At 35.3% G+C, this 12,066-nt stretch overlaps 1 protein-coding gene across 2 annotated transcripts in view; it reads right to left on the bottom strand.

The window, feature by feature from the left end:
- Positions 1-12,066, bottom strand: part of STAG1 (STAG1 cohesin complex component) — a 423,203-nt gene that overhangs the window by 42,156 nt on the left and 368,981 nt on the right. The window lies entirely within an intron of this gene.

Raw genomic sequence — 12,066 nt, 5'->3', positions numbered from 1 at the left:
CAGCACACTGAAAAAAATCAATTAAGCAACAAGTATGTCCTGAATTTCTCCCATATTCTCAGTACTCCGCAAAATGTCAAGGGAAGAAAAATCATTTTAAGACTGTGTCCATGCCCTCAAAGAGTTAACATCCTAGCAGGGAATTAGACCAATCAGAGTAATTAAGTGTTCAAGTTTTTTTGTATTAACTCTAACTGTAGCAGAGAAAGCTGAGATGGAGGGACCTTCAGAATAGGATGGTCTTTAATTTAAAATTGAATGAGTGAACAGGATTTAACTTGACGGTCATGTAACATTCAATTTGAAACATTTGAAAAGTATAAAAGAAAATTTAAATTTATCAAGCACCTAAATGTGTCAGGCACTGGTTTGAGGGTGTACTGCCACATAATTTAATATTTATATCGATTAGAAACAGTCATTGTTAGCAAGGGTTTGAAACCGGGACTGTCTGATATCAGATTCTCACTAATGAGAAAGACACATGAAGATAATTCAGTATTACATTGATATTTAAAATAGTAAGGAAGAGTTAATATTCTTAATAGTAATTAAGAATATTAAATTAGCAAAAGCTGATGATGTAGAAATCACTTTTAAAAAGTACTCTATTAAACTAAAGTTCTTGAAGCTACATTTTGGACATGTAACAGTACTTACTCCTTTTTGGGATCTTCACATCCCAAATAAAGATAAACTTAAAAAATTATACACATTTCCTTTTGCTAACATGAATGTAGTATCTGGAAGAAAGAATAAGCTCTTTGAACAGAACAGTAAAAAGAACAGTCTTGAAAACTTTTATTGTTCCTGCAGATGAACATCCAATAACCAAAACTCAACATTCTTTGACCTTCTCTAATTTCAAAGATTCATTATACATTAGGGGAAACAGATATGAGAACAGGCAGCTGCAATAGAATGTAAGGAGTACTATGTTGGAAAGCCTAATCCAGAGTCAAAAGTAGTCACAGACGGGTTTCCAAAGAAGGTAACATGTAAACTGAGTTTTGAACAACAACTAAAAATTATCTAGCTATAAGAAAAGGTATCCCAGAGGGCACAAAATGTTCAAAAGCCTGAATGTGCTTTTGAGAGGCTGTTAATTTATTGTAGCTGGGGCCCAAATAGGGAGGAGAGAGCAAGAGAGAAAGCTGAAGAGGAAAACAGGATCCATTTCCATTTAAATGGAAGATCATTTAAAATCCATGTTAAATCATCTGGATATTATCCTAATGGCAAAAAGGAACTACTGTAGAAGCATATTTATCAGGAGAGTGCTAAAATTTTGTTTTCAAGAATCATATTCTAAGCAGATGGAGAATGATGTGGAATAGGGAGGCTAGTTAATGGTAAATACAATCTTCTGCTGAATGCTTATTATATACCCAGTACCGTGTTCTATGGGCCATAAATTTAAATTTCACAATCACTGTATGAAGTGTTAATATTCCTTTTCTACAGATGAGGAAATTGAACTTCAGAACACCCATACATTCTAAGTGATAGAGTACGGATCCAAATACGGGGTTATCTGACTCTTCTGACTCTAAAGTCCATGCTCTTACTCATTATTCTGTTTCCTTACAGAAGGAAAACAAAGGCCATGGGAATAATTTAGAATGAGGGCCTGAAAATAAAATGTTGGCAATAAAGATGTGAATAGACTGAAGAGAAATTAAAGCAGCAGCACAAAATTTACGAACTAATCAGAATGGGAGCTGTTGATTAATCCTAAATTTTTAGGTAGTCACCTACTAGATGTATGACAGTGTAAGTCAATGAAATAGTTAACACACAAAAAAATGCTAACATAATAGTTCGATTTTGGAGATGATGATCTGAGATTCCTGAAAAATATCCTACTGGAGATGTTTAGTAGGCAGTTCAATATAGGAGTTCAAAGTCCATGGGAAAGAATTTGAGCAAGAATAAATACCTGGGAGCCCTCGGCATTTAGATGGCAATAGAAGAGATGGAAGTAAATGAGATTACTCAAGGAGGATATGCAGAGAAGGGGGACAAAGTATCTTGGGGAACACCAATATATAACGGATGGCTAAGAAAGAAGAGCATATCAAGAAATCTAAGAAATGGTCTGAGTAGGAAAACCAGAAGAATATGACATCTTCTGGAAAGAAAACATTAAAAAATGTGAAGGAAAAAAAATTAAAAAATGGTTGTAATAATTTAACAATTGACAAATGCCACAAGAGAAAAGACAAACTAAAAAAAAAAAGTAGAAAAAAAATAGAAAGTATCCCATATAAAGCAATGATAAGGTTGTGAGTGACCTTGGGGAGAACACTTTTAGTGGAATAAAAGGGCTGAGGTCAGACTGCAGTGGGTTCAAAGGAAGAAAAAGAAGGCAACTCTTTCAAAAAGTTTGTCAAGAGTCAAAAAAATAGAATGGCTGCTAGAGAGGTCTTATGGGATTGATAGAGGATTTTTTTGGGGGGGTCTTTGTTGATCCTTTTTTTTTTAAGATTTTATTTATGATCTGAGAGAGTGACACAGAGCTAGAGAGAGTGAACATGAGCTGGGAGGCAGGCAGAGGGAGAAGGAGAACCAGACTCCCCAGTGAGCAGAGAGCCAGATGCCACTTGATCACAGGACCCCAGGATCATGACCTGAGTGAAGGCAGACACTTAACCCACTGAGCCTATCCAGGTGCCTCTGTTGATATTTTTAATAGAAAAATTTTGAGAATGTTTTCTGAATGAATAACTGAAAGAAAAACAAAAAGCAAGCCAGGCTACTGACTAGCTATGTGACCTTAGAAAACTTATTTTATGTCTCAGGATTACAGAGTTTAAAAATCTATAACTGAATCTGAACTGTGAGGTTCTATGGCATTCTGTGATTCTGTTGAATTAAGTCCTAGGCACTCAGATGAGAACAGATAGGTGTTAACTGGTAAACCTCCTAGTATTCAAAGGATGAATGTTCACTGTTCCCTTGCTAGTACCTAGAATAGTGTTTGGCACATGGCAGGTGTTTAATAAATATTTACCGAGTGAAATGCAAGTATAAATAATACAGATGATACTACAATCCTAGGGTCAAATGTGTCATGTGTTCATTTTATCAAACTATGAACAGAGTTTTTAAAAAATGATGCTAGGAGGTATTAATGCTCCTTTATTTCCTTAAATTTCTTGGTTAGTGTGCAAAGAAGCAGTCTAGGGAATCAGGTTATCTTTGGAGTTGGAGGCAAAGTATTCCTTTAAAGGTCAATCATAAAGCAGATATGTTTATGTAAAATGACAACTTGCCAATTCATTTGAAGAGTTGTAAATTTAACATCACAACTAAGTAAGCAACCTACCGATGACTAATCAGAACTATTTTAAGAAGAAACTGGAAATGGGAAGCAACCAAGAAAATGGAAGCTAAAGGCCTTTAGCAGTGAAGTTTGGACTAGATTTGGATGCAACTTAAATATTATTTGAGTGCTCAAGAAAGTTAACTTTATTGTAGTCAATTAGATTTCATTAGAAGAAATATAAATACCAACAGGTTTAGGTAAAAGTACAGAGCTACTGTATATTTTAACTAATCTTATATGGCAAATCCCTTTAAACAGCTGGGAACAGAATTTAGGTTCTTGTGGATTTCAGAATATAGTACTTTTATTCACTCTACAATTTCCCACTTTATTATGTGGGCATCTTACTATATTTCATTTGATTTAAATAGCTGGAATAATTCCCAAGACTGTGATTGTGCTCAAGTTAAGGCAGGCAGCCACTATTGGGATACATGGTAGAAAATATCTTTAGAAATTTTCTGATGTTAAATCAAAATTTTAAAAGAGGTTCAGGGTTTGCCAGTTTAAAACTCCAGTATTAAGGTAAGTTTCATAGAGTGGGCTTTGTTCTTAATGTCCTTTGAAAAACAGTAATAGATGATATTCAAAAGGATAAGAAAAAGTAAGAAAAAGAAATATAAAAACATTTTAAATAGGGCCAATAATAAGAGCTTAGTTTAAACCACTAAAGTTAGCACATTTACTTGAACTCTTTTAAAATATAAACCACTGGCTGTTTTAAAATTTGAGAAAAGTTGTTACATTCCATATATTCTGGAATGAAAAACTTTCTCTCCTGCTGTAATAGCTGTAGTCATGAAAAAAATTAAATATGCTTAACTTACATTGAATAAACAGGAACATTTTTATATGTAGCATTTTTCTGGGCTAGAATTCAATAATAATAAAGTTAACATTTACTGGCACTTACTGTGTACCAGGCACTACCCTGAGCTTTTCGTGAATTAACTCAACTAATCCTCATAACTGTGATGGGTACTGATATTATTATCACTCTCCCATTTTACATACGAAGAAATAGGCATAGAGATGTTAAATGCAGCCCCAAAGACCAAAGCAGTTTGCCTCTAGTCTGTGCTCTTAACCATTTTGCTATAATGACTCTTTTCTATAAAGTGAGAAAATTAATATGTTGAGGAAATAGACATTATGGAGATAAGAAATTTGAAACTCAAATTACTCAAATATATTTATATATATATATATATATATGAACAAAAAAGCCAGTTAACCCAATGGACACTGAAACTGAAAAACAAGCCAAGAACAAGATATGCTGATTATCGAGACTGCAATTTTAAGAAACTAGAATGTTTAGGGAGTACATCTACAGCTCTGAACACTTATTTTACTTATAAATCCCCTTTCTAGCCAGAGTACCTGAATTACAGAGGTGGGAACTAAAGACACAGAGTGAAAAGAAGAGTAATCTACTACTCTCTCTTAGGCCAGTATAAGCTATATATGAACTAACTATATGGTACTTCTTTTCAAATGTTTTTTCCTAAATGAAACCAGTGTTTTCTCTTCTTTTCAGAAAGCAGCTTGGCGTCATGAACACTTTTCCCAAGTAGCTACGGAAAGGAATTCAAATGGGTCAGGCGATAAGATTTTCCTGAGATTTAAGTTATAATATCTTTGGGCTAGATTCTTTTGTATCCATTTTGGAAGTTGTTTCACTAGCCTGGCCAAAGTTTTTGCTTTTTCTGTTTTTGTTGTTCTTCCTGGTAGATCTACTGAAACCAAGAACTTCAAGGAATTAAGATGTTTTACACCTGGTTGGCAAAATCTCAACAATGAAAAACCCTGAATAAGGCTGGCATAATTGAGATGGTGAATTTATCATATAAGCCGTATCTGAAAGATGTTTTCTCAAAGGCACAAAGGCTCAAAGCTGACTTACTCTAACCTCGTGAGAAGAAAAACAGATCTTAAATGTAGACTGCCCCTTAAGAACTGCCCCTTAAGAACCAAGTATCTCAATTTGACTATAATCAGTGAAGAAAGGTCAGAGTTTAGTTCCTACACACACAAATATAGTAGCTAGTGTAGGTCTGAGATACAGCATGGCAGATTTTGTCCTCCCTCTGTATTTTGGAATAATGAGGGAAGTCAAGTTTCTTACTTTGGCCCTAACAGTCACTATTTCCCCCCGTACTTCTGACTTCTCCTTTAGCTTCCTTCATCTTTGTACATTTTTATTATGTATCACAATATTATGTATCTAGAGAAAGACCAAATTTAGCTGTCTTTTTATCTACAGTTATGAAATACCATTAAGATAATCATAGCCAGAGACTGAAGCCATGGAAAAACTAATAGTATATACATAAAACTAGCTTAACATTATCTGGCAAATATACATTTTAAGAATTGGCAGGAATAGAACAGAAATGTTGTAAAATAAGGACCAAGACCAGGTCAAAGATGTTAGAATATGAAAATAAAGCCTGTGAAGAATTAGTGATCAACTTTCATGATAAAGAAAGGGCACAAAACTAGTTATCCAGAATAAAATAGGATTATTGACAAAGTCTGGTAAACAAGAGCAAGGGGTTACACCTTGTGAGGCCAGGGACTGGCAAACTTTTTGTGGACTCTGAAAAACAAACTGAGGGTTCTAGAGGGGAGGGGGTAGGGGGATGGGTTAGCCTGGTGATGGGTATTGAGGAGGGCACGTTCTGCATGGAGCACTGGGTGTTATGAACAAACAATGAATCATGGAATACTGCACCAAAAACTAATGATGTAATATATGGTGATTAACATAACAATAAAAAAATAAAAAAAAAAAGAGTCAGACAGTAATACTTTAGGCTTCAGGGGTCATACAGACTCTGTCCCAACTACTTTGTCACTGTAGTATAAAAGCAGCCCTAGATAGTACATGAATGAATGAGCATGGCTGTGTTCCATTAAAACTTTATTATAAAAACAGGGGTCAGGCCAGATTTGGTCCATAAGCTATAGTGTGCCCAGTCTATACTGGGCTATAAAGCTCTTTGGAGCATAAACTGTGTTATGCTTACCTGTACTTAGCACCATTACTAACACATAATGAGGCTCATTATATTATTTTTCAGCCCAACTAAGTCACTGACCACATTAAATACGATAAAAACAAATGGAACTAAATTCATTCACTTGGGACACATCAGTGAGCAAAAGACACAGTAAAAAGCATCACCACTGTGATGGGGTAAACCCTATGTCATACCTTTAAAATTGCTTTCTTGTATGAATCACTGCTACTAGCCTCTCTTTTGGAGGGTGGGGAGAGGATGTGCCACTTTTGTGAATACACGTTAAAATAACTATTGAGGGGCACCTGGGTGGCTCAGTCGTTAAGCATCTGCCTTTGGCTCAGGTCATGATCCCAGGGTTCTGGGATCGAGCCCCGCATCGATGGGAAGCCTCCTTTTCCCTCTCCCACTACCCCTGCTTGAGTTCCCTCTATCGCTGTCTCTCTGTCAAATAAATAAATAAAATCTTAAAAAAATAAAATAACTATTGAATATTTAAACCCCAAATGTAATGCCTAGTTTTCAGTGTTGTTGCTGTTTTTGATAATTTGAATCCCCACCTGCTGACTCCTGCCTTTGCCTCAGACTAATCTATTTATGATCCAGGAACCCTTAAGCTGCCTACTATAATTCCAAAGCATCTGTCTTATTTCCTATAGTGTACAAAGATGAAGGAAGCTAAAGGAGGAGTCAGAGGGGGAGGGGAAAAGTGGTGGCTGTTAGGACTAAACTGAGAGACTTGAATTCCTGAATTATTCCAAGATACAGATGGAGAACAAAAATCTACCATGCTCTTTCTCAAACCTACACTAGCTATTGAGCATGTTCACATACTCTCCCACAGCCTTAGATAACAGTTCATTTAGTATCAATTCTTCGTTTGGAAAGGGGAGATTAGGAAAGCATAAACTAGGACTTCAATTTAATGACATCAAAACAACAGTTGTTGCCTGCTAAAACATTTCCTTCAATTCAATCTTCCTCAAAACCCTATCCAACAGTGAATATCACACATACATATTAGGAAACTGAAGTTCAAAGATGAAGTAACTTGCTTATCTTTGCCACAGGTGGTCAAAGATGGCACCAGAATTTGAACTTAGATTTAACTTCAAATATCATGCTCCAACACAAAAAATGCTGGAAATATACCCTATTTATAAACTAGGAGCTTCTTATATATATATAAGTTGGGTCTGTAACAAGAAGTCATTTAACAAATACCTAGTAATTTTAGAATGGCTGCTGGGAAAAAAAACATTTTTAAAACAAAAAACCTACTTTAGGAAGGAAAAGGCATTATGGTATCAGAGGATATTAAGTACAATATTAAACACACATTTCCTTTCTATTCAAATAAATGGACAGACAGGAAAGTAAACTTTTATCATTCATTTTGGTCAGGCATATCTCCAATCTTTGTACTAGAAAGTGGGAAGTGTTATGTTTTGTTTAAATATTCTTACTATTGATTTAGACCTCTGATAAGCTCAGTTTAAATACTCTCTTACATTATAATAATTATTACTTAGAATAGATCTTCTCAGACCTGGCTTATTTTTTATATCATAAAGTATAAAATATGTTAAGGAGTTTCAGTATTTATAAAATAGGTCCTTTAAAGACCACTGTCCCTGGGTAAGTAAGTAAAAACAGCATTTGACTGAATAGACTAGTAAAGCTGAGGAAGCCTTATACTGTCTTTCCCTACCAGACAGCAATTTTTAAAACTGTGATCCCAGGAATAGGGTTGCAAACAACACGTAATTCTTTTTTTCTTTTTTTTTTAAAGATTTTATTTATTTATTTGACAGAGAGAGACACAGCCAGAGACGGAACACAAGCAGGGGGAGTGGGAGAGGGAGAAGTCAGGCTTCCCGCGGAACAGGTAGCCCGATGTGGGGCTCGATTCCAGGACACTGGGATCGTGACCTGAGCCGAAGGCAGACGCTTAACGACTGAGCCACCCAGGTGCACCACAACACGTAATTCTTAATGGAATGTTAGACTCATGACTTGTAAGTTCTTTTCTAAATTGAATATATTTAACTTTTGGTTTTCAGAGGTTTTTAGAATATTAGAGTTAGATAAAATTTTGGAGAAGTTTAGAATTTGGTATAAACAGCCACCTTCTTCAGTATTCCAGATTTTTTTTTTTTTTTTAAAGAACATTCTGAGGGCTGAGCAAGAAATGGATTTAAACAAGACCTGGATCTTTCTCCCCTAACTTTCCTAGACCAGCCAACCAGGCACTAGAGATAGGGCATAATATTAACAGAAACATAACTACCAAAGAATGACTCTGAAGTCATGGAACAATCAAAAGGAAAGGCTTTAAATTAACTACACAGTTACTGAGGAATATAAGGTAGGGGGAAACATTCAATAAGAAAAGAATGAAGTAAAATGGTTATACAGTACTAAAAATTGGTTCCTAGAGGGACAGCTATTATTTCCCGCTCTTGGCCCCATTCCCTTCCCCCCACAAAGCAGTTAATTCTGCAGATGGAGAGGTGCGATCTGTATTTTGTTATTACAGGAATTTGGGGCAAGGTCCCAAGTGAGCTATCTCTCTTATTCATTGTTATTCTAAATGACTGGGAAGGGAAGAGAAAAGAAAGAGGTGTAGAAAGCAGCCTGTAGATTTTTACACATTTGAGCCTATTTCTAGTATAATTCTAAAAATGTACATTTTTATGAAGAATAGCAAGGTTATACATGTCTCTTCACTGGGCTTGGCCACCATCAGTCCCATCTTCATCCTAACTCTTCCCTTCCTCAGTCTTTTTGTAGGTAAACAAGCTGGAATTTTCAGAGGAGACACTTCAGTCAAGAGGGTAATGGAGGAATAAGTTTTGCAGCTAAATACCTCAATAACTTACAGCTACCCAAGGGATGTTGATTTTCTTTAACTTAGAAGACTAGGAATAGGGCCAGGGTCCAGAAGGCAGGGATGTTTGCCCCAGGCCCTCCCTACTGCTGTCTATAATAGGAACATGCAGGGTAAGGCAGAGAGCTACAAATTTAAGATTACAGAGAGTAGGACAGCTCCTCCCAGGAGGAAAAAAAAAATACTGAGGATAAATTCTAGATCCCCAGGCCAAAAACGGCAATAGGGGCATTATATTAGCCCTAACTCTTATTTACCTGGCTCTTTAAATGTCTTTGTATATGTCCAGAAGGAGCTGAAGGAAGAAGGATGTTTTCTGTTAGAGAAGAGAAACTGAAGGCTGCTTCTACAGGACCAGCACTAGGGGGCACCGGAGCAAAGTATACTGAGCATGACCTGTGTGACTGCCAAAGAGCTTCAACTCTGGAAATTAGGGGAACAGAGGAAATACCCATTGGTAAAACCCAATGCACTTCCAATTCAAATAAAGATCTAATCCTGTTCTTGATATAGTCTTTTCATATACTTTATCTTATGAAAGTGTTCACTGTTGTGTTAAATTATAACTTGAATTTAAACCAAATATAACTACCATTCATAATTTTCTGAATGACAGTGTTCATGACAATAGAGAAGAAAAATAAATTTTAGAAAGTACTCTCTAAAAGCAATTTGGCAATATATACCAAGGCTTAAAAGTATGTACCATCTTTGACCCAGCAGTTCCATTTCTAAGAATATAACACAAGATGAAACAATGTAACACAGAACAAGCTTTTGCACCAGAATGCCCATCATGGCATTAATTTTATTCATTAACATGCTTAAACAACCTAAATATCCAAGAGGTAAGAGTTGCAAAATAAATTATGGTATAGCTACACAATGGACTATCATGCATACATTAAAAATACTATCTACAAACACGTCTTAGAAACTGAAGGAAATGTTGATTGAAGAGACATAAAATTTTGTAAACTGTAAATACATTACGGTAAGACTGAAATAAGTTAGAAAAAGTACTGCAAGAAAATACACCAAAATATTAACAGTGATAGTTATCCACAGGTGGTAAGATTCAGAAATTTTATTTATATATTTTTTACAATGAACAAGTACTCAAGTAAGAGAGCCGGAATTTATGAAAACCAATCTATTTTATACCCAAAACTAATGAGTATAATTAATTAAAAACATAAGTGACCTCCTCAGAGATTTAAATGAATTTCTATAAATGTAATAGTGAGTAGAGAAAAACAGTAGTTAGCTGTCCAGTTCCTCACTAGCAAAATGGTTCATTTCACATTAACATAGTAATTGCTCAACAACAAAAACCAAAAACAATTCATGTAAGAACACTTTCAAGTTGTCTCTAAATGATCAACATTATACATATTAAATATAGACCCCAGGAGGCCAGTGTATTAAATTTAATTTTCAGGAAACAAATTAAAAGGAAAAAAAAGGATAGAATGCATTACCAAAGTCTTTTGTATACTTTAACTGTAACTCACTGGCATTAGAAACAGGTATTTAAAATCACAGTAACTTCTCATTAAACATATCCCATTGGGGATACCGAATGATGAAAAAAACCTGGCTATGTGACATAATACACCTAACTTTTCAGTACCCAACTGATTAACAGACATTGTTAGCTTGTGCTCAGCAAGGAGTCAACCAATGTGCCCTTAGAAAATTTGTTTAAAAACAACAAAACTCTAGAATTCGTTGTATTAAAAGCTTAATAATGGAAGAATTTTAAAAAGTGCTAACAGAAAAACTACTAGATTCAAAAGACTTGTGCTCTAAGTTTCAGATCTTAATCACGTTCCAATGTTTCAGGTTCCTTATCTGTACAATGGGATTATCATAACATCCACTTTATAGAATTATTAGGAAGACTTAATGAAGTTAAGGCATTTAATTCAAGTGATAAAATACCAACAAGGTAATAATAGCAACAATGTCCCCTTCTAGGCCTTATCTAAAACAAACAGGTCTCATCAAATCACTTTCAAATTTCCTTAGAGCTCACATTTATAAACAACAGAATAATATTGATACAGCAAATAAGATACAGGACACATTACGCATTTTTCTAGTTTTCATCCAAGCTCAACAACTCTGAGTTATATGTGATAAATCAAAACCTAAGATTAGGATGGGAGATTCAGGATAGTTTTGAAATTTTTGTGATAAAATTATCACTGTTAGATACCGTCTTCAACAAGACAACCCCTCAGACAGCATCAAAAGGTATAAAGCAAAAATGAATTTCTCTCCTTCTTATGCTTGCCCCCAAAGATTTTCTCTTTCCTAGAGTTAACCACTGTTAAAATTCTCGTATATGTATCCAGACATCTGCAATTATAGCAGTTATTAACCTTAGCAGATTGAAGAATTTTATTTATTTTCTTTAAAGATTTTATTTATTTATTTGACAGAGAGAGACACAGTGAGAGAGGGAACACAAGCAGGGGGAGTGGGAGAGGGAGAAGCAGGCTTCCCGCAGAGCAGGGAGCCCGATGCAGGGCTCGATCCCAGGACCCTGGGATCATGACCTGAGCTGAAGGCAGGCGCTTAACGACTGAGCCACCCAGGCACTTCATATTGAAGAATTTTAGAGCTAGAAATGATTGGCCCAATACAACTTTCAATTTTATAAATAAGTAACCTGACACAGATAAGTGGTTATTTTAGTTGTTATTAATATCTGGAAAGCATTTCACAATAAAATGCTTTGACATACCTTACCTGTTTTAAAATTATTCAAGTGACTTGCCTTAAGGTTATTTATACAACAAACTAATGATGTGGCT

This window comes from Eumetopias jubatus, unplaced genomic scaffold (assembly GCF_037043125.1).
Source record: "Eumetopias jubatus isolate StellerSeaLion01/CBP00866 unplaced genomic scaffold, mEumJub1_p1.0 scaffold_1, whole genome shotgun sequence".
NCBI classification, from domain to species: Eukaryota; Metazoa; Chordata; class Mammalia; order Carnivora; family Otariidae; genus Eumetopias; species Eumetopias jubatus.
The sequence above is the reverse complement of the archived record's forward strand: the minus strand, read 5'-3'. Positions and strand labels throughout refer to the sequence as shown.